At 38.6% G+C, this 23,695-nt stretch overlaps 1 long non-coding RNA gene across 1 annotated transcript; it reads left to right on the top strand.

The window, feature by feature from the left end:
* The first annotated feature begins 12,687 nt into the window (after positions 1-12,687).
* LOC130012976 (uncharacterized) lies at positions 12,688-21,551 on the top strand. Its single transcript, XR_008788226.1, has 4 exons — positions 12,688-12,947; positions 17,475-17,605; positions 20,648-20,736; positions 21,412-21,551. It is a non-coding gene; the product is annotated as an uncharacterized LOC130012976 (long non-coding RNA).
* The last annotated feature ends 2,144 nt before the right edge of the window (positions 21,552-23,695 follow it).

Below are 23,695 nucleotides of genomic sequence, written 5' to 3'. Positions count from 1 at the left end.
TGTCATGTTAATAAATGTCTAATTAATAATTTATATAACATTTAAGGCCCAAAGAAAGACCTGCATAATGCATCTTTAATAGGGGAAATGAAATGGGGCATAACGCCCACTAAGTAGGTCATTTATGCTTGAATAAATGGTGCTTATGCCGGGTCTATAGAAATTAAAGGAAATCAAAGTACTCATAGAAAATCCACGAGGTTAGGCGGGTGACCCTGTTCATGGTTACAACTTTGGTTGAAGTGTAAGAACATTATGTGTTTATATTCAACATTTTATTCGTATAAAGTATAAATAAATGCCATCTTTGTTATTATTTATATCAGAAAAGTGAGAGAAGTGGTGCCATATTACAATACGATAGATATACACAATTCTTATTTATTTGTTGTATTACTATATCTATGTTGTATGTTTTTACACGATATTTACGAACAACAAAAAAAACGTGATTTTTTTTCATAAATGACATAAATGAGTATATTAAAGATGTATTATGTAAGAGCTAAATCTTCCTTTTCCAGGTTTTTATATTGGCTTCAAATATTATACATGTATAAAGTATTTATATACATGACAAGTCTACAGTCAACTCTCGAGATCCTCGGATGTCGGAGATATAAACGGATTGAAATAGGATCGCCATTTAATTATTTAATTTAAAGACGGAGTAGCGGGACTGAGTCTCGATTATTAACAAGTAACGTTGCTACGATATTAAACAATCTTGTCAAAACGTCGAACAGTGATAACGTCACTGAGAATAAAGTAATTTGAATGAAATTTTCACTATATTAATTTTGAATTATTTGTTTTGGAACTAGCATAGCGAGAACAGTCATCTCTTTATCTAAATCTTACACGATGCATCTTTAATTGTATTATTATGTGTTTTTATTATATTTTTGATTAATATTTGAAAATGTGTTTTTATATACACGTGTATACAATAACAATAACAATGGTGTATATTTTCAAACTTCCTTTGTTCTGAATTATCTAGACTCCCCATAGATATCTTTAGAACCGCATAGTAAGTGTTTCAGTATATTAAATTTGAATTCATTCATTTCTTATTGTAGGAAACACACAATAGTTGATAATTCATTGATAAAATCAGTTAATATACTTAAATTCACGAGCGTGTAAAATAATTAACCTAGAGTTGTAACGTGTCATTCATACACTTGTTATGTGTTTATTTATCAAGCTTATATAAATATAGGTATATAGATCAAACCATCAACTTTCAATGAACCCGTGTATATTACGTATTAGGCAGCTTTAATAGTCTATTGGCGGGTTTAAAACGCGACATCCTGGTGCAGTAATACTGTCTTACACAAATGCATCACTATTCAGCTCAAGAACAGGTCTTGGGGGACGCACCCGGCGCACGCACCCCCCCCCCCCATTCACATCCCAATCTGGATCCAGCGGGTGTACTTTAGAACCGGATTCTTGTCTCAGATCACTGGAAATGGAATTTCCGGGCTTCTGGTTTTCGAAATTTTCCGGGAGAGGACACCAGACCACCATTGTGCACTGCGCGCCTTCGACCCTCGCACCGTGAGGATTCGCAACCCGTGCGCCCCTCTAATCATGGTCTCTTCATCCGCAATTACTGGGTAAAGCCCGTGTCACCTGTAGGACAGGCTTTAAACCAATCTGTTTCACAGAGGATTACGAAAGTCTTCTAATATCTCTGTAAAAGATGACTACTTTCAACACGTGACGCCACATCACGCGACGTCAATCATTGACTCAATGGCGCGTGCATCAGACGTTACTGAATCGGGCAGAATGCTGCCTTTTACTAATTTTAATACCTATTTACTCTAAATAGGAAATAATTTTTACCTACAAATACTTCAAACGTCTTTATTTATTTTTCTAATGCATAAAAAAATGTTTTAGAATTTAATTTGTCGGAGGAAAAAAGTTAATTTTTTTGTCTCATTAAGTTGCATGGATGTCATCCTTATCAGTGATTGTAGCTGCCTAGCGAATATTCACTGCTGATCAGCGTGGCTTTAAACTATACCGATATGCCGCTTCGTTACCTGGTCATCGAGTCAATACACCTCCCTATGACAGTTACAATTTAACACTATACGTTTGATAGCTGAGCGTAAATTAACACATATATACATGTACTTATATTGTTATAACACACAATTTTAAAAGCAAGGTCGCCTAGAATTCGCATGTTATTCGGTGTCAAGGATATGCATAATATTACAGAAGAAACATTGAAATGTGGACAGGTCAATTCAACTAAAGGGGAGGGGGGGGGTGGACGTGACAAGGTGTAGGATCGCCTGTTCAACCTCGCGGGTTTTCTCCGGATCCTCCGGTTTCCTCACCCTGCTAAAGACCCCTACGCGCAAGCGAATTATTAAAATAAAAAAAAAGATTAATGTGTTAGTCCCGAAATGACCTAGTTTGAATGGAGTGGACGTTAAACCCCATCTCGCTCTCTCTCTCTCTCAAACTAATTTTCATTTTACAAAGCCAAACCTCCCCTGTTCCCCATCTAAGTAAAAATCTATTGACATTTTCGGTTCTAATAGTAGTCATTTTCCACCTGTGTGTCGTGGTGTGCGTGGATGTGGGCGGCGTGGTAAATCACTAAGCATAAAACGAAGGAAACAATCCATGTGGGTACGCATATTCCTGAAGCAATGGCCCGAGAAATCCCCCTCTGGCATTCGTGGATCGGCTTCTGATACCTGAGCTTTTGAGGGAGTGTGTCTATTCTTTCCGTTCAATCAAATCTATCCCAAGTGCAGCAACATGACAGCCCTTCGTTTAATTTGGAGTCTTCCCTAAAACTTTGAACGGTGATTTAAGGTATTAAAAACGGCGAAAGTTGTTCGTCTCCATACAGTATTGTTTACATTGTGTCAGTGTTGATAGCCTCGTTTGTCACGCAATTAGATTTTCTGCAATATTCTGCTATGCGCTGGTTAATTGGGCATAATAAAATCGTGAGTCATGACGTAACGTTATGTAAACATATTTGATCCAATTGGGAGCTCTGTTTGAAGCGTAATGACACAGTTACGCAGTTAGCTATTGGTTGTTAATCGGACTATGGACCTGTCATAATTTGGAACAGAAATTTGCTTCCATTAAAGCAGTGTTTAGTGGGATTAGCTCTAATCAAACGAACACTGCGGGGAGTATGGTGGGTAAGACACGAATGCTTCCATAGTAGACTGTAATCGCTACTTTGATAGTAAGAAATGCTCCTAATATGCCCAATTTGCCCTACCTCAGTACAGATTGACATCGTATATGGTTTAAACAATATTGTATTCAATATAATTACATATAGTCATACAATTTTACAGTCTAAAGGATATGAAAACAAGCAGCATGCTTATGAATATCGCTTCCTGAAGTTAATTTTAATTGGTGAAAGTGAGAGTACGTTTAAGAGCAGTAGGTTGAACATTTATGCTAAATAAATACAAAGAATTATAACAATAAAAAAGAAAAAAGTGAAAGTGAGTTGTCAATCATCAATAAAAGGGGGTGAATAGTTTTAAAATTGGCTGTTTCAATATCCGAAATTTGCCTATGTTATCCAGGAAATTAAGGAATGGGGTATGATATTGACATCGGGTAATTTATTTGCATCCAATGTAATATCGTATATGCTAACTAATCTTCAATTTTCTGTGTGGAGTGGAGTAAATGGCTAAATAGACTGGTCGATTCCCAGTGTAAAAATATTATTTGAGTCGTAGACGAGGGATGGATATGTTACGACCAATCCAAAAGTGCTTCCCACAGGAGTTTACGAACGGTGGTATGTCCTAAAGTGAGGCGAAATCTTGCCAGGACCCAAGTAAGTTACACTAGGACACGAGTCGGGGTCCGCGTCGACACCCCCAACGAGCAGGATCCATAAGTGGTCACCCAAGCAAGTTGTCCTGATTAGGTTGGAGTCGAGAGTGAAATTTTGGTTGGTGGAGTTACAGAATGACTGGTTGATACACCGAACTGTCACTAACAGAACACGGTCGTAAAAGTTGGTAAGATGACAGTGTGAGAAAACAAAAATCAAGGTAACAAAATTGCACTGCATATAGCATTTTTGTCGTGTGGTTACACGAGTTATGTCCCTTCATTAAGGTCTCACGAAATCGAAACATAACTTTTGTGTGTGTATCTATTAATGGAACTTAATGATATGAATAACAAATAGCAATTGGTCCTGCTCCGTGTATGGATAATGCCCATTGACACGAGGTATTTCCCTTCATTAAGGTCTTGCGACATCGAAACATATCTTTTGTATGTGTACTTATGAATGGATCTTAATGGATGGGAATAACGAAATGAAAATGGGGTTTAACGTCCTACTGTTCTGCTCCTATGCTGGGCTAATGAAGACGGGCATACGCCATACAGTGTGCGATGAGGGAAATTTTGCCCGGGCAGCGGCACTATCCCCTACTCTTATATCGAATTCCAAGTGCCAAGAGATCTTTTACGTGCATTCTAATGTATACACGGGACCTCGGTTTTTCGTCTCATCCGAAGGACTAGACAGCTGTCCTTGTCAGGCCCTCCGTCCTGCATCACTGACAAGGGAAAACCTCGCCGGAAAATCTGGATGAACTTTCTCGGCCAATGCAGGGATCGAACACCCGACCTCCAGGCTAGCGAGCCACGTGATCCCCAGGATGGGAATAACAAATGGAAACTGGTCCTGCTCTGTGTATGGATAATGCCCATTGATAAATTGGCTTTTAGGAACATCAAAGACAAACTAGCTAAATGCTTAAATCATACCTTCGAATACATTGACGTTTTGACATATTTTGTTTATTACGGTAGCAACGTTACTTGTTAATCGAGACTCAGCCTCTCCATTTTTAAATTAACTCATTAAATGGCGATCGTATTTTTACCAATTTAGATCTGCGCCATCCGATGATCTAGAGAGTTGATTATAGGCTTGTCATGTGAATAAATATCTAAATAATACTTTATCTAATATTTAAAGCCAAAGAAAAAAAACTGTAATAGACACATTTAACTCGAACATGACGCATCTTTGAATAACTTGAAAATAGACCTTTAAAATGGTGAATTGTTTGCTCGTTTGGTATATTTGAAGAATATTGGAGACACTCCTCACCCAATATACAACAATATCCAATAAATTTCATATTTACTGATGACTGAAACGAGTACGAGCGGACGACCCGAGTATGATGTCGTCACACCCATTTTGGAAGAGCTACGTCCCAAAGAACAACACGATGAGTAGCGACTGGGACCAGTTCCTGAACCAAGAATCGCACATATGTTGTTGAGAAGGAAGTCATCCGAACGACTGACAAGGGGAAACCACGTCGGAAAATCTCGATGAACGTTCTCTGCAAATGCAGGGATCGAACACGCGACCCCCAGGCTAGCTCGCCAGCGTCTTACCCTCTTAGCCACCGTGGCTCCCTTTAATCATAACAGGAATATATACATGTATCTAAATCGGTAGCAATTTCCGTTTACTGTTACGGTTCAAAAGTTGAACAATGTTTATATGCTGTAGTTTGTGACAAATTGGGACAGGTCACGAACTTCTGGTATAAACATGATTTGAAAATCCTAGAATCTGATTCGACCTTTGGCTTTTGTAAAATAATACTCACCAGCAAACCTCGTGTAGTTATCGTGGTTGCGAATGATATATGGTGACATAAACACAATTTATCCACTGATTAATTATGTGTGGACTGTACGTTGACTACCGGACAGTAGTCATTTTTTCTGAATCTACTTCCAGTCGAATAAAATCTACCAGAGCAGCTAAACGGACGGAGCCTTTTTTTATATAACAGGTTGACTGTTGAAAACATTTTCCTCGGGAGAGTACGCCTTTCAGTTCCAAAGTCAACCCCCATAACTACCTTTCGGGTAAGGTGCTCTTGAGGGAAGAGGTGGAACCCTATCGATATTCAGTGTTCCGTGACCTTCCAAACAAAACACCCTACAGCCCCGAGCCCCAGACCCATTAGCATGTTGAACAGATTTGTTTTCAAGTTTTGTGTGAAGAGTTAGAAGTTTGAGGAGATTAACCTTATTGAAGCATTCGAAACTAGCTTTGCCACACTACCCACGCCCCCGTTTAAATCGTCCTGATTATAGAAGATCTGAGTAAAACCTTGATTCACTCGTAGTTTTATTTTCTTCATCTGTATCATTCATACCTTTCAAACGATTAGTATGAATGACTAGAGATGATTTACCAAAATCAACTTTTACTGTAACATCTGTCATCTTCTCTATAACTTGGTACGGACCTTTCTAACGAAACTTAATTTTTCTAGGAATATAATTGGTTGTTGCTACAGGTGTAAACACGAACACCCAATCACCCTTGTTGAAACTTCTTTTAGTAGAGTTCAAATCACAGGTTTGTGTTTGGTGTGTTGCTTGTTTCTTCTGTTTAACAAATTTGTAACCTTCCTGAAATTTTGTCCGGATCTTTGCTTCATGTGTATGTAGCTTATCCGGTGTCTCCGATGAGCTCCTTTCTTTGCACATTTCCTCTTTGCAATGTGTTTGACGAAAGCACTATCCGTTTTGGATTTTCGTTCTTGTTGTGGTTCCTTCTCTTTGTTTTTTCGTTCAGGTGGACATTTAACAGAAAGGTGACCCATTCTGTTGCTTTTCTGACAGATACTGGATGGTTCAGGATTTCCTTTGGCTTTGGCATCCAGTCGTTTCAGTAATTCATTTACTGTTTTAGTCAGTTTCAATACCTGTTCCTTTAAATCCTGTAGATCATCAGATTTGTGTATTTTCTGAACTGATCTTACATATTTTTCTCTTGTTGTCCATAGTGCATCGATATGACTCGAATTCAATGGCCACTTGAACAGCATTTTCTAAACCCTCTGACCTTGTTTTTTGGATTTCCAATACCATACCAGAGTCTTGTAGAGAATCGAGAAATGCGTCAATTGCGAGAATATCCTGTAGATCTGGTTCAGCAGTAGGGTATGCGAGGACAACGAGTCTTTTTATTGACTGGCCTAACTCTGTTAGCGTTTCATTAATATTTTCTACGCCTATTCTTTAGTTCACAGTCTGATTCCTAGGTTGAAATCTTCTTTCCAAAGCTTACATCAAACTAGTACAGTTGTACCTGTCTACTGTCGGAAGAGAACTCGGTACTTCCTGAGCTTGACCCATCAAACTTCCAGCTAAATGTAACCCTCTTTCGTCTCTAGTCCAGCCATTAATGATATTACAGGTTTCAAAATGAGTTTTATAATCCATTAATGGTGTGCTTCCGCTGGCAATACTGGCTTTCTGTAAGTCTGTCTTTACTGTTTTGGCTGAAACTGTGTCTGTACTGGAGCTCTGGACTGTGAATATCTACTTGGATAATCAGAGAAACTTGACTCTTGAATTGGACTTTCACTGTAACTAAGTCGACGTCTTAGAGGAGGACCCTCTAAGTGTAACCTTGTATCCTCGACCATGTTTACCTTTTGTTTGTTAAAACTGTTTTCTTCAAGGCTGTAGGTTAACTCCTCCAGTTCTCTGAACAACTCTGTTAACCGGATCTGTCGTCTTTTAATTTCTTCTGGGGTTATTTCTCTTTTATCTGTTCGAGAAGATGTGAACTGGATTCGGCCACCGTCTCTAAATTTCTGTAAACTGGCTTTACAGAGGTATCTGTAAAGGGAGGGCTTTTTATAGCATCCCACCTCTGCCACCAAATGTGGCGCTTTTTCTTCTGTTGTTGGCCACGAAATGGTGTAGCGGTTTGGTAGTGTGGGGAATTCTGCTGCAATTGTTGCTCAGGACCCACACCACGGTAATTTCTCTGCCACCAGTGATCTATTGGCCGATCACAAGCCGTTTAAAGTAGAGCCTCTTCAGAGGAGAGGGTGGACTAGCTAAAAGGCTAAAGGCTGTGCCTGTTTATAAACTGCAAGCAGTTTAAAGTCTGTTCATTAGATGCGAGCATCTAAAGACTGTGCGCTCAAAGAGCATTCCTCAAGAACTATATGTGTAATAACTAGAGCTTCGCTTCGACCCTGGAGACGGATATCCCAGTGGGAACAACTGACCTAGGGTTCTAGTGCTGGGTAACACGGTAGGACGGCCATGATTCTGAGAATTCATTCTCAGTTCATGCAAAATTATAAACTATACACTTCTTATGTAAACAAAGTCTACATTGTCAACAATATAAATGCAACATTATTTAACAGATGGACATAATTTGATTTATGATTAAGTTGACATACAAAAGTATTATTTAGTTACGTTTAATAAGTTATAGGATATACATATAAATTATAATTGAATGCTATATATTCAAATTCAGCTATTTAAGTAAAGGGGGATAATAATACTCAATAATATTAGACAATGTATTATGGTACATTTCCAACAAAATAGATTATATAATAGGGATATAAATTCACTAATAGTATGCTAAATAACAAGACAGTGGTTTCTATTAAATTATAAAATTAAACATAATATATGGCAGATAGTAATATTATTATAAAACTTAGAAAGCGTCTTTCAACACACTATTTATACAGTTATCAAATATCCAGTCCCTCGATCACTATATGTAACTACAGTAACCTATATCTAAATATAACTGTTATAGTCTCGACTATTTAGGCGTCTACAGACTATAAATAAAAACAATACTAACAAAATGAAACAAACTTTGCCACATATATGCCCGTCTTCGTTAGCCCGCATGAAGTAGAAAAGTAATTCACTTTAAAAGTGGCCAAAGGTAGTTCTTAAGATCTAGAGCATATCAAGAAAAAATTAAATAGACACCCAAATCCCTGCTGACATACTTAACCAGTTCTTTATATTTACTAAATAAATAGATATGTTGACTGTTGTTAGTATGAAAAGATACTCCAGAATAACATATGGGCCACTGTGTATACATATTTTGACGATGTTGACACAGTTAGGTTTAAGAAGCACTTTTACATTCATACTTAAAGCAGCTAAGTCTTTTACTCAATATCACCGGAAGTCTTCGACATTGAAAACGCGAATTATTTGTCAGTTTGAATAAACAATGATGTTCTGATCTTACCGGGAAAAGATTTTCTTCTGATATCCAATATTTAAGACAAAATAAACATTTTACCATTGGTATACGAATCGTGTACCATAATGCGTTTCGGTGCCATTTGTAACAAGGGACTCGAAGAACGAGGCTAGATATATTCTACAAGTCATGTCAAACAGTGACCCCTAATTTTTATCTGGAGAGCATGCGTAATAAATACTATCGGTGTAGAGTTGAAAAACCAGACGCTAGAGGTTGCCATTCGATTGAGACATCTGGCGTATTTCGCCGAACATAACTGATTTGAAATCTGAGTAAAAACGGAAACGATTAAATTTAAATCAGATATACATTCATATTACATTATTATATGCGTTGAGACCAATTTGTGTCAATTTCTAGGTTCCAAAAATTAGCGATTTAGCTCCTTTAATTCATTTTATCTATAGAATTACTTGCAAAATGCCTTCGGTTAAAGATACATTAATTAAGAGTTTTTTGGCCATTCTTGCTATAATAGTTCAAAAATTGATGATTAAAAAAGAAAATGTTGAAAATTTCAGTCACTGTTGGATTAAGTTTGGACTAGAAATAGGCACCAATTGTATCTGCACCGTCTATGAGAATTGGCGATCGTTTGATTGACAGACGATAACTCCATCCACATATTCTCAATTATCAGGACACAGATCACTAAAGATTTCCCCATTGACTCCAATGTTAATTCTCGTATCTTAGACCGGCTCTAACCTTTTCCCAAATTTTCGTTGGGTAGAACGCTTTCTACCACAGATGGAGCAACATGTGGCAACCACTTGCCCGAAAGCACGTATGAGGTTCTTCATGAAAAACTTTAGATACACAAGCTGGAACTAGAGACAAGTAAACATGCAATTTCAGGCCCTACATTTCAACGTAACCAACCTCTCAACTCTTGTATCCTTCCGCATCAAAATTATGAATATTCACCAAAACCAGGCAGAAAATGTATTTTCAAACCCTTTTCCTCAATTCTACACGAAAAAGTCAACAAAAATCGCCATGCAAAAGGGGGAAAAAGGAAAAGGGAGAGGAAGACTAAAAATAGCTTTGGCCCTTGTTTCGTGGGTGACGGCGTAGGAATATTTGGTGATCTGTGTCCATCAAGTAACATACTCAATAGTCTCTATCATCCAGAAAAATATTCTACGAATATTAGTCTGAACAGGTTGTCAACATTTGAGAAAAATTGGCTAGATAATCCGGTCTTTCACATTATCATCAACAATGTCTAAGGGAAGTAACTCCTCTTAAAACAAGATGTTTACGCCCATGAAATTAATTTAAGAATGTCATTTCAAAAAATCCATTTGAATGCATGCGAGTTTAATATCTAACACTCTTAATTTTTTATTGTAAAATTTCTCTCTTCATGGGCCATATCTATGCTTTTAAAATTAATCCTAATTCGTCGTCACGATTCATGTTTGTTTATATTAATGCAAGAATTATGGGATTTATTGTGGGAAGGGGCGCAACTCTTACTTGACTTGGCTAAAGAGACTGGATAATCAACCACATTAAAAACCAAACTCCCGGTTACGCATGGGCAATGGACAACCTTCCCAGACCCTCCGTATGTTGAAGACTAGGAGGTTCTGGGTGACCGAGACTACATACTCAATGGCTATGGTAGCCTCGCTTGGCAGGCCTTTCATCACCAGTTTCCGGTAGTGACATCAGCGACTAACGGTAAACATAAGCTTGGTCCGCCATTTATTGATTTAATAATAAATGCACGACTGTAAAAAAAATCCAAACTGTATCCAAGCCATCCGTGGTTCTACAGAGTTGATTTTGAGCTTGTCGTGTAAATAAAAACCTAATTAATAATTTCTATAACATCTGAAGCCTAAATAAAGACTTAGTGGGTAGATTTAGCCCTTGCATATTGTATGTTTTATAAATAGTTTTATTCTATTTTTGATACATAGAATCCGGGCTATCTTAGCAGCAGCAGGAATTACAAATGTAAATGAAATGAGATGGGGTTTAACGTCCTATGGTTCTACTCCGACTGGGATACGCCACACAGTGGGCTACGGGGGTAATTTTGTCTGGACAGCGGTGATACAGCCTACTCTTATATCGAATTCCATCTGCCAAAGAATCTTTTGCGTGCTCGCAATGTGTACACGAGACCGCGTTCTTTCGTCCCATCCGAGCGACTAGACAGCTGTACTTGTCAGGCCCTCCATCCTGCACAACTGGCAAGGGGAAACCATGCCGGAAAATCTCAATAAACTTTCTCGGCCAACACCGGGAGCGAACCGCAACCTCAAGGATAGCGTACCAGCGCCCTACTCACGTAGCCACCGAGGTCCTTGTCAGACCCCCGTCCTGCACCACTGGCAAGGGGAAACCATGCCGGAAAATCCCAATACACTTTCTCGTCCAACACCGGGAGCGAACCGCGACCTCCAGGCTAGCGAGCCAGCGTCCTACTCACTTAACCACCGAGGCCCCCGAATAGAAATGTAAATGGTCGATAAAATTAAACATATATTTATAGTAATGGTTCTTCTAACAAAATCAGCGTTGTATACAACTTGGATTTAAACAGTCGTCAATTTAAAATTAAATCAATAAATGGCGGACCAAGCTAACGTTTACCGTTAGTCACTGACGTCACTACCGGAGACTGGTGATGAAAGGCCTGCCAAGCGAGTGTACCATAACCATTGAGAATGTTAATTCATAAGCGATAATATGTGCATTGAGCTATCGTCTGTCAATCAAACTATCGGCAAATCTCGTAGACGGTGCGGACACAGTTGATGCCTATTTCTAGCCAAGACTTCCGTTCAGAATAAAGTAATTTGACTGAACCTTTCAATATTTTCTTTTTTATCATCTATTTTTGAATTATTATAGCAAGAATGACCAACTCTTTATTAAACTCTTAACTAATGTATCTTTAAGTAATTGCCAGTCTTAATAAGGAACGTCACATCAATGTTTTATCAATCTGAGTAATAATAGTTTGCATATCTCAATTTAATCATCATCATCATCATCATCATCATCGTCGTCGTCGTCGTCGTCGTCGTCGTCAATAATAATGGCGGACAACAAATCGGCGTATGTTTCTTTCATTGAAAACCATATCCGTTTTTCTTCATTCGAGATTAGTCACACAAATATTATTAAAGATCTATTGCAATTCTCACCAAGCAAATATAATTTTATATCTTATTTATATAATTTGAGATTATACTACATGAATAAGGTATATATATTCACCTTTCGAAATTTTGAAAACTGAATGGTGTATAAATTCTATGAATACAATAAAAGCGTAGATGGGCTGGCCTTTAAATGTTCAACCATGCATCATAAAATTAAAAACAAATTGCACCAATCGAAGTAGGAATGTCTCTTTAAGGGGATGTTTAGTTATCTTGATAATACATTGAAATATGAAGTGGTGTAAATATAAATAAAAAGCAACGACCAGATATAATAACTTAATAATATAGGTTACTGTTTAAATAAAAGACTAGCGGAGACAGATCGTCACTTTAAATCTACCCCACCCCGATGAATAAAAGAACGCTTATATTAAGTTTGTAATGAAAGATCGGTCTCCGTGTAGACACATCTAACGTGAAACGGGACAGACCAAAGTTCTATAGAAGAGAGGCAACTCCCGAATAATACACATCGAATAAACGTGAGGATATCCAAGTTTGAAATGGAAGGAAAGTTTTTATTACAAAGTTTAGTATTTTTGATATTAATACAGTTAGTTGTGAGTGCATCTGACCCCGTCAACTGTCAAGTTAATAATTTTCAAACAAAACAGAATTTCGATTTGGAAAAGGTATGTATATAGCAACTATTTATTTCATAAATAACATACCATTTATCCACAACGAGGATTATATTTTGTACTTTTCGTTTCATTTATTTCTGGTACAGTTTTTTCTTGTAAAGTTTATAATGCATGATTCAAGGGGTATTCTAAACTTTATAATGCATGATTCGCGGGGTGCTTTAAGCTTAAAAATGCATTATCCAGGAATTATTTTAAATTGTATAATGCATGGTAAGGGGATATTCAAAATTTTAAAATGAATGGTTAGTCTGAGACGGTTATCCTAAACTGTATAACGCATGGCTCGAAGGTTATAGTAAACTACCTTTATAATGCATGGTTAGTCAAAGACGGTTACTCCAAACTTTTAGTGAAAGACGGTGATCCCAAACTTTAACAATGCACGGATAGTCAAAAACGGTTATCGTAAACTTTATAAGGCATGGTTCAGGGGATATTCTAAACTGTATAACGCTCGGCTCGTTAACAATGCACGGATAGTCAAAAACGTTTATCCTAAACTTTATAAGGCATGGTTCAGAGGATATTCTAAACTGTATAACACTTGGCTCGAGGGTTATTCTAAACTTTATAATGCATGGTTAGTCAAAGAGGATGACCCTAAACGTTATAATACATGGTTATTCAAAGACGGCGATCCCAAACTTTATAAATGTATGGTTAGTCAACGAAAGGCGTTTAGTTTTAAAAATACAACCGATTCGCGTGTTGCACGTATTGGTGACTCTAAACTTTATTATGTATGATTGGTCAAAGATCATGACCCTAAACTTTATAATACATGGTAAGTCGAAGTCGGTTATCCTAAACTTTATAATGCATGGTTGGTGAAAGAGAGAGAGAGAGATGGGGTTTAACGTCCACTCGACACAGACTAGGTCATTTCGGGACTAACATATGGTTTAATTTTATTTCAATAATTCGCTTGCGCGTAGGGGTCTTTAGCAAAACCCACGAGGTTGGACAGGCAACCCTACTCCTTGTCACGTACAACCATACATAGTTAGTCAAAGACAGTTAACCTAAACTTTATAATGCATGCTTGGCCAAAGAGGATGACCCTAAACGTTATAATACATGGTTATTCAAAGACGGCGATCCCAAACTTTATAAATGCATGGTTAGTCAACGAAAGGCGTTTAGTTTTAAAAATACAACCGATTCGCGTATTGCACTGCACATCAGCATAGTGCTTTTTATCCCATGGACAGAGTTGTTTAGTGTATTCTTCACCATAAAAGATCTCCTGAATTGCTATTTAGAACTGTACCGGATCTTTACAGTCCTATTCATGGCGAGTTTGTCATGGGACATAAAGAAATAAATACTTTTTATTTTCATAGTTGCTTGATATTACAAACTAGCAAGATGTTGTTGGACTTCAAATATATACTATTCAAAAAAAGTAGGGGATATTTGATTTTGGGGGCATAATACTAAAATATGCAAATGACTACGAAAAAAGTCACTATAGAACCTAACAGAAGAAACATTTCCAGTTACATGTGACGCCCAAACGCACCAATAGCTACCGCATGGAATGCAGGTGATGCTTGGGATCATCATGGGGGTCCAACCCAAGATTTGCACGACTCTGACTTTGAATGTTACAGTCATTGTGGCATTGAATTCCAGGGTGGAAACATCAGTTTAATTGTTTTAGTGACCAGAAAACAAATTTTGATATGCGTCGGCTTACCCAAAATGAAAGGTTACGTGCCCTTGGCATGCTACAGATCGGCACAACACAGGCGGTTGTGGCGCGGACGATGAATGTTTCTCAGTCTGTCATAAGCAGGCTATGGTCCAGATACCGTGATACACAATCTGTATAGGACAGACCACGCTCAGGTCGACCAAGGGCGACAACTCAAGCCCAGGATCGATTTATCCGTACCTTGGCCTTGAGAAATCGTGTCATCACAGCAAATCAGATCAGCACTCGTCTTCAAACAGACACTGGTGTGAGAGTGAGTGGCCAGACGATTCGGAATCGACTGCATAGGGGTCACCTTCGCGCCCGACGTCCTCGCGTGATCCCTTGTTTGAGAGATCATCACATTCAGGCAAGACGTCGTTGGTGTAGGGATCGTCAACACTGGGATAATCGACGCTGGAGCAATGTGATGTTTTCAGATGAGTCAAGGTTCACTGTTGAATTTTTGGACAACGCAAGATGTCACAGGGCCAGGATCGTTACAGGTTACCTCCAACAACAGAACATCACCACATTACCTTGGCCAGCACTGAGTCCCGACCTCTCCCCCATCGAGCATGTCTGGGACATGCTTGGACAGAGGTTACGTCAACGTCAACAACGTCCTGCCAATGTCCAAGAACTTGCTCCTGCGTTGCAACAGGAATGGGACAATCTGGACAAAAATGACCTTAGACGTCTCATTAGGAATATGCCACGTCGGATCAATGCTTGTTTGGCAAACAGAGGAGGATTTACCCGTTACTGACTTGGTTGTGATGCTGTGGTAACTTTGCTGTTTGACCCCGGGTATCATTTTACCCTTATAATGGTCAGTCTGTGCCTTACTTAGTCTAACGATCATTTGGAATAAATCGATGAATGTGAACTTCATTTCATTTTGTCATTTGTTTCTTCGTCAGTTTCATTAGGTGACTTTAATAACACTTAAAAATCAAATATCCCCTACTTTTTTTGAATAGTATAGTTTAATCAATTCACTTGTTACGTCAGTTTATATGAATAGTCGGTACTCAAGATTATCTAGTGTACCGCGGTGAAAAGGTATGATTCACACACCGTTAACTAGGTCCTCTAATAACATCGTCTTTACACACACCGCCACAAAGCTCGATTGTGTTCTGTAAAAGACGTTCGCAGTTTTGCATCGAACAAGCAGTCTCTCAAAAAGTATCAAACATTCTACCCTGTTGAGAGAGAGAGAGAGAGATGGGGTTTAACGTCCACTCGACACAAACTAGGTCATTTCGGGATTATGGTTCAATTTTATTTCCATAATTCGCTTGCGCGTAGGGGTCTTTAGCAATGGGAGGGAACCGGAGGACCCGGAGAAAACCCACGAGGAATCGGGGAATCGAAAGCACGCCAGTTGACTCAATGACACTACCCTGTTTAGAACTGGGTATTTATTGATGGACACCAAATGAATGAACTTATAGGAAATATTTCAGGGAGAAATAGGGTTTACCGACTACTGGACACAAACCAAGTCATTTACGAACGAGCGTATGGTTAAATTTTATTTAAATAATTCTGGGGTCACGTTGGCTAAGTTGGTAAGACGCTGGCTCGCTAGCCTGGAGGTCGGGTGTTCGATCCCGGCATTGGCCCAGAAAGTTCATCCTGATTTTCCGGCGTGGTTTCCCGTTTGTCGGTTATGCAGGACGGAGGGCCTGACAAGGACAACTGTCTAGTCGTTCGGATGGGACGAAAAACCGAGGAACCTTGTACACATTGGTGCGCATTAAAAAGATCCCTTGACAGTTGGAATTCGATATAAGAGTAGGCCGTAGTGCCGCTGTCGGGGCAAATTGCCCTCATGGCGTATGATCGTTTTCAGTAGTCCAGAACAGTAGGACGTAAAACCCCATTTCATTTCATTTCAATAATTCTCTTGTGCGTCAGAGTCTTTAGAAGTCGGGTTTGGATAGGCGAACCTCCTGGGAATAGGAACTTCGCCATTGGATTAAATAACAAACCGCATGACTTACAGCGCACGTGTTTGACCATTCGGCCAACCACGCACCCGTGAAAATTTCCATATTTGATAGATAAATAAACATAGATCTCAGCATTCTTCAAGGTCAGTTTTTAACCAAACCTGCGATGCGGCTATGCCGGGTTTCATCGGTGTACATTAACCTTTACTTACATTATCAACAGTTGTCAATCGTCATCCAGAAAGGGTACAGAGAGGTCAGTACAAAAACAAACTAGACTTCGAGTTCCGAAGTTATTTCAAAATAATATTTCAAGCGGTATAAATTTTATTTTGAAAAGAACAAGCTAATATGCATGGAAGTGATTGTCATCGTCAATCAAAACTAGTCGAAGCAGAAAGGTAGGACGTTCACAACCCCATTTCATTTCTTAAAAACAGCCCCAAACTACTTCAATTTATATAGGAACATATTATGAATACCCACTGGAAAATCCATTATATTGCATTAAATGTGATAAGAATTGTGCAAAATCTTAAAAAAAGGTTAACTGAAAAATTTCAAACTATCGGACAAGTAGTTTGTGAAATAAATAAATAAATTATTAGTGTTCCACACTAACGATGTTAAATTTGTTACGCAGTTAGTTCATTATATAGCTGGAACTTCTATTCACAGAAAAAAACAAGATAACAGATTTATTATTAGGAACATATACAGGTGCGCAGCTACCAGGCTAGATCAGACGATCCGCTCCATAGGTAAAACATCGCCGTCTCTAAAATGTAACTTGGCTGTTTTGGTATTGGAACTTCACCATTACTTATATTAATAATTTCTATTAAATTATTTTAGTATCTTGGAATATGGTATGAGATGAAATGGATTGTTCCATTTAATGTTCCGATATCCGATCGTTATTTGGACTACCAACATGAGTACACTATGAATACTGATAATCAAGTATTGGCTTCCATCACAGCAAGGTGAGTACATTCAAAATTATATTACTGGCATTTTGCAGGACAAACGGTATAGTTTAAAGCTACTTACTGCAAACCGTATATGACCGTAGACGGTATATCCCCTGTTCTATTTACTGCAATCATGGTTGAGATATATACTATTCAAAAAAAGTAGGGGATATTTGATTTTTAAGTGTTATTAAAGTCACCTAATGAAACTGACGAAGAAACAAATGACAAAATGAAATGAAGTTCACATTCATCGATTTATTCCAAATGATCGTTAGACTAAGTAAGGCACAGACTGACCATTATAAGGGTAAAATGATACCCGGGGTCAAACAGCAAAGTTACCACAGCATCACAACCAAGTCAGTAACGGGTAAATCCTCCTCTGTTTGCCAAACAAGCATTGATCCGACGTGGCATACTCCTAATGAGACGTCTAAGGTCATTTTGGTCCAGATTGTCCCATTCCTGTTGCAACGCAGCAGCAAGTTCTTGGACATTGGCAGGACGTTGTTGACGTTGACGTAACCTCTGTCCAAGCATGTCCCAGACATGCTCGATGGGGGAGAGGTCGGGACTCAGTGCTGGCCAAGATAATGTGGTGATGTTCTGTTGTTGGAGGTAACCTGTAACGATCCTGGCCCTGTGACATCTTGCGTTGTCATCCTGGAAGATGAAACGGCGGCCATGACGTCGTGCGAACGGCACAACATGGACTGCCAAGATGTTGTCCCGGTAGTACTGGCCTGTAACACGCCCTGCAACAACATGTAAAGCCGTTCTTCCAGCAACAGTGATGCCTCCCCACACCATAACAGAACCACCCCCAAATCGATCATGTCTGATGACGTTAACGTCTTGGAAGCACTCGTTTCGACGACGCCACACCCTCCTACGTCTGTCCAAAAAATCAACAGTGAACCTTGACTCATCTGAAAACATCACATTGCTCCAGCGTCGATTATCCCAGTGTTGACGATCCCTACACCAACGACGTCTTGCCTGAATGTGATGATCTCTCAAACAAGGGATCACGCGAGGACGTCGGGCGCGAAGGTGACCCCTATGCAGTCGATTCCGAATCGTCTGGCCACTCACTCTCACACCAGTGTCTGTTTGAAGACGAGCGCTGATCTGATTTGCTGTGATGACACGATTTCTCAAGGCCAAGGTACGGATAAATCGATCCTGGGCTTGAGTTGTCGCCCTTGGTCGACCTGAGCGTGGTCTGTCCTGTACAGATTGTGTATCACGGTATCTGGACCATAGCCTGCTTATGACAGACTGAGAAACATTCATCGTCCGCGCCACAACCGCCTGTGTTGTGCCGATCTGTAGCATGCCAAGGGCACGTAACCTTTCATTTTGGGTAAGCCGACGCATATCAAAATTTGTTTTCTGGTCACTAAAACAATTAAAACTGATGTTTCCACCCTGGAATTCAATGCCACAATGACTGTAACATTCAAAGTCAGAGTCGTGTAAATCTTGGATTGGACCCCCATGATGATCCCAAGCATCACCTGCATTCCATGCGGTAGCTATTGGTGCGTTTGGGCGTCACATGTAACTGGAAATGTTTTTTCTGTTAGGTTCTATAGTGACTTTTTTCGTAGTCATTTGCATATTTTAGTATTATGCCCCCAAAATCAAATATCCCCTACTTTTTTTGAATAGTATATTTATATCACTCAATGGTTCATACTACAATTGATGTTTACACCTGTATTCTATTACAATGTAAACGTTTTTAGTTTACCTTTAAATTAAAGTGAGTATTAAACTATCATAAATTTATTATGGAATAATGAAATCAGTAATAATTTAATTGTGTATTCTATTACAATGTAAATGTTTTTAGTTTACCTTAAATTAAAGTGAGTATTAATCTATCGTAAATTTAAAATGACGACTGCTATTATTATTATTGAATAATCAAATCAGTAATAATTTAATTGTGTAAACAAAAACCGAGAAAATATTATAGCACATGAAACTACTGGAATTTGTAGTCAGTAATTAAATAATAGAATAAATGGTTAAGTAAACAAAATTTCCCGGAGTAACATTGTTTTCAGCTTACCTTTATATTAAAAGTGGGAATATTATTATAAATCCTAAATTCAAAATAAAGTGCTATTATTATCATTTATTCAAATTCAAAATTCAATCGTGCATGGAAAAGCTTGGCAGAAATGTTTAGTGCAATTGAATTTTAAAAACCTAAGTAAAAAGTGGTATCAGGTGTTCTGGAATAAGTAATGCCCAATGCGCTAGAAACTGGTCGTACGTGGGTTTATACGACAAACAAACAACTTATAAATTAAATGGGTAAACAGACAAAATCTTGAAGTGGATTTTTCTTTGGCAGAGATAATTGTGTGATGTGGTAATAATTTGACCGGTTTCATTCCTTTACCAATGTATCCATCCATGTTCGTTTAGAGCTGCCACTTGTGTTATAAACAGATGGAATCTGTTGCGGTTTGGATGCTTGACTATTTGCTGTAGTGTCTAACCATTTCTCCTCATCCAGTTTTCCTCAACACGTTTCCTGCAGTCCCCCATCTTCCGCATCTCCAGTGGCATCGTTCCGTTCTACTCCACCAAGCCCCGAGTCCATTTACGGGGTTTTCACGAATTCAAATTATCGGCACTTGATGATTTCATTAGCACGTAGGTTGATTCTACAAACCAATCAAAAAAATATGTTCGCATACCAGTCTTGCCGTCATTGTTTACGTTCAGCACAATAAAGCAGTTTGCACGCTCGATTTAGTTGTAATAAAATTGGAGTTACTTCCCTTCGAACTTTTTGATTGATCTATAAAAATAGCATAATTATCAAGGGCGGATAATTTGACTATGTGTCCCACCCGTGGATGGATTCAGGGGAAAGTGGAGATAAAGAGGATGGCAGTCCACATGTATTGTGATATCAACAAGTTTGCCTTAATGCTTTTGTTTTCTTTTATATTAGAAATTCGTCCAAGCATTGTTTATACATCACTGCCTACAAGTTTGCCTTAATGCTTTTGTTTTCTTTTATATTAGAAACTCGTCCAAGCATTGTTTATACATCACTGCCTACATGAATCTAACCGAAACTCCAGGAAAAATGGTGTTTTCAAAACAGCCAAACGGTAAGATATCTAATACTGATTTAATTGACCCAACTTCATGTTTCAGTTTGATCATGTAACACGGGGTCAGCAGCTAGTGTCGCGTATGTGTTGGGTGTGCTTATCCATTCCCTGATTGAACTTTTCTTTCTCACATTTTGTACCAATTGCCATGGTAACTCCATTTTGCCGAATTCGTCCACTGGAATTTTCACCAAATCTATTTAGGATCCATTGTGCTTGGTCGTCTTATATGCTGTTAATTTTCTGAAAGAATGTTATTTTTACAAATTTTACCAGTAAGCGCATGTCCATAATGTTACTATATATCTTCCCATAGGTGACTATTTTGAAACGGTGGCTCGGTAAGTAAGACGTTGGCTCGCTAGCCTAGAGGTCCCGTGTTCGATCCCGGTGTTGACAGAGGGAGTTCTTCTGGATAGCTGTATGGTTCCCCCTACTCAGTGATGCAGGGTGGATAAAGGGACAACGTATAATCTGTCGGGTGATGTGAAAACCGATATCCCGTGAACACTTTGGCGTGCACCTAAAAGAACCCTTGACAGTTGAAATCGAAATAAGAGTAGGTCGTAGTGCCGCTTTCCGGGCAAAATTCCCGGATGGCGTATGCTCGTCGTCATTAATAGTAGGAGGTTAATCCCCATTCCATTCCATGTTTCTATCTTGGAACTTCAGGTGGAGGTGACACATTTACTTACTGGATTATAGAAACAGATTATATTAACTATGCTGTGGTTTATGGATGTAGTCAGACACTGTCTAATGGAACCTGTGGCACAACCCGTTTGTGGATCTGGAGTAGAACGACGTCCATCTCCCCAACATTGTTAACTTCAGCTGAGTTGTTATTGAATAGATTGTGTTTAGAGACATCATCTCTGATACCCACCACTCATAACGAAGGAGGTAAATATTTGTTGAAAGGCGTTGTTAGGTTGTATATATGGGATTGATATTAGTGGATCAAATGTCGGGATAACTACAAGCAAAAAAATATACCTATGTTTAAAGTAGCTAAGTCTCTAACTCAGTATCATCTTCGACATTGAAAACACGAATTAATTGTCAGTTTGAATCAACATTGATGTTGTTGTCTTACCGGGAAAAGATGGGCTTCTGTATGGAAGCCTATAACTACCATTCATAATTTCTACTTTTCGCCTCTTCACAACGCGAAAGTCGAAAAGTAGAAGTTACGACAAAATGTGAGGCGACAACACGCTATACAAGCCAAAATCAACTCGAAAATAGGAAATTAAGAAATAACACACAGCGATATCAGCGCCCCTCGTTTTTTCCCAATTTTTTATTTTCGACTTGCATTTTGGCTTGTATACCGTCTTGTCAACTTTAGACTTAGTCATATTTTTGTATTTATTGATGTCAGCAAGAAGGCGCCAACACGCTATACAAGCCAAAATGCAACCCGAAAAGTAGAAATTAGGAAATTAACACACCACGCTATTAGCGACTTTTCGCCTCGGAAGTTGTTGTAGTCTCAGTTTTAAGGGTGGCATTTGAATACGTGCAATCAGGGCTCACACTGTATTTCATTCTTTTCTGTCAAAATGGATAATAATTTTTATATAAAAAAAATGTTCATATTTTTTTCCGCCAACTTGGATATTTTATCTGCCAAAAATGTCAGATAAAAAACCCCAAAAAAACCCAAATTTATTATATATGCCTATTATAAAACAAATTTCCCGTACCGATATAAACAATATACAACAACATACATGGGGATTGGGTGATTTAGTAGTTTAACACGTGCGCGTAAAATCACAAGGTCTGACATTGATTCAAATGGTGTGGTTTCGATTCCCCGCTTAAACATGACAAGGGGTAAGGATCGCTTGTCAAACCTTGTGGGTTTTCTCCGGATACCCCAGTTTCTATCCACTGCTAAAGACCCCTACGTTCAAACGAATTATTGAAATGATTTAGTTTGCAATGAGTGGATGTTAAACCAGCCTGGAGGTCGGGTGTTCGATCCCTGCATTGGTCGAGAAAGTTCATCCAGATTTTCCGGCGGATTGCCCCTTGTCAGTGATGCAGGACGTGCAGGTCGGGTGTTCGATCCCTGCATTGGCCGAGAAAGTTTATCCAGGTTTTCCGGCGGATTCCCCCTTGTCAGTGATTACATTATTATATGCGTTGCGACCCATTTGTGACAATTTCTAGGTCCCAAATATTAGCGATTTCGCTCCTTTAAGGTTACTTGATCCAGGAAATGGTTTTCATCTTCACGTTGTGTTGTGTTATCTTGTATTTTCCTGCATTTCTAGCCTAATTACTAAGGTTCTTCTGAAATAATTCTTAAATATCAGTGTTGGAATTTGTCCACATAAAACCACACCAAAACTGAGTTACGGAGCCTTGGAAATGAGAAAAGAAAATTAGGGTCGACGATTTCGGCTTAAAAAAATTAGGTCGGTTCGGTAACCGTAAACACAGGTATTTTTGTTTTTGGCCTAATGTAACGCGACTCTTTGATCCCACGTAACTTATTTTTATATACTGTTCACTACATTGAGTCCAAGGCAGGTTTCTAGATAGGAAATAATACTTTTAAAATGATTGATTTGTTCTGCGATGTCGATAACATTTAGTCTATCAAAAGGTTTATTGAAATATACACAATACGACATTAGCTAGTTTTATTTGGTTTTGTTTATTGAAAAGGGTAGAATTGGGTTTGTTCCGTATCAGCTACACGATATAAGAGTAAAAAAAAGTTGACGTCTCTTTTATTATGTCCTTTTGATATATCATTATTCTAGAAAACGTCAACATAATATTTCTAGCATATGGACAGAGCTCAACAAATATTCCTCCGAATGCAGGGCGAAAGTTATTTTTAGTTATTGTCTTCCTTTCCCTTCCCCCCCTTTTGCATGGCGATTTTTGTTGACTTTTAGGTGTAGAATCGAAGGGTTGAGAGGTGCCATTTTAAAAT

The sequence above is a fragment of the Patella vulgata genome, chromosome 5, assembly GCF_932274485.2.
Source record: "Patella vulgata chromosome 5, xgPatVulg1.2, whole genome shotgun sequence".
Lineage (NCBI taxonomy): Eukaryota > Metazoa > Mollusca > Gastropoda > Patellidae > Patella > Patella vulgata.
This window is presented reverse-complemented; position numbering and strand designations above follow the sequence as displayed.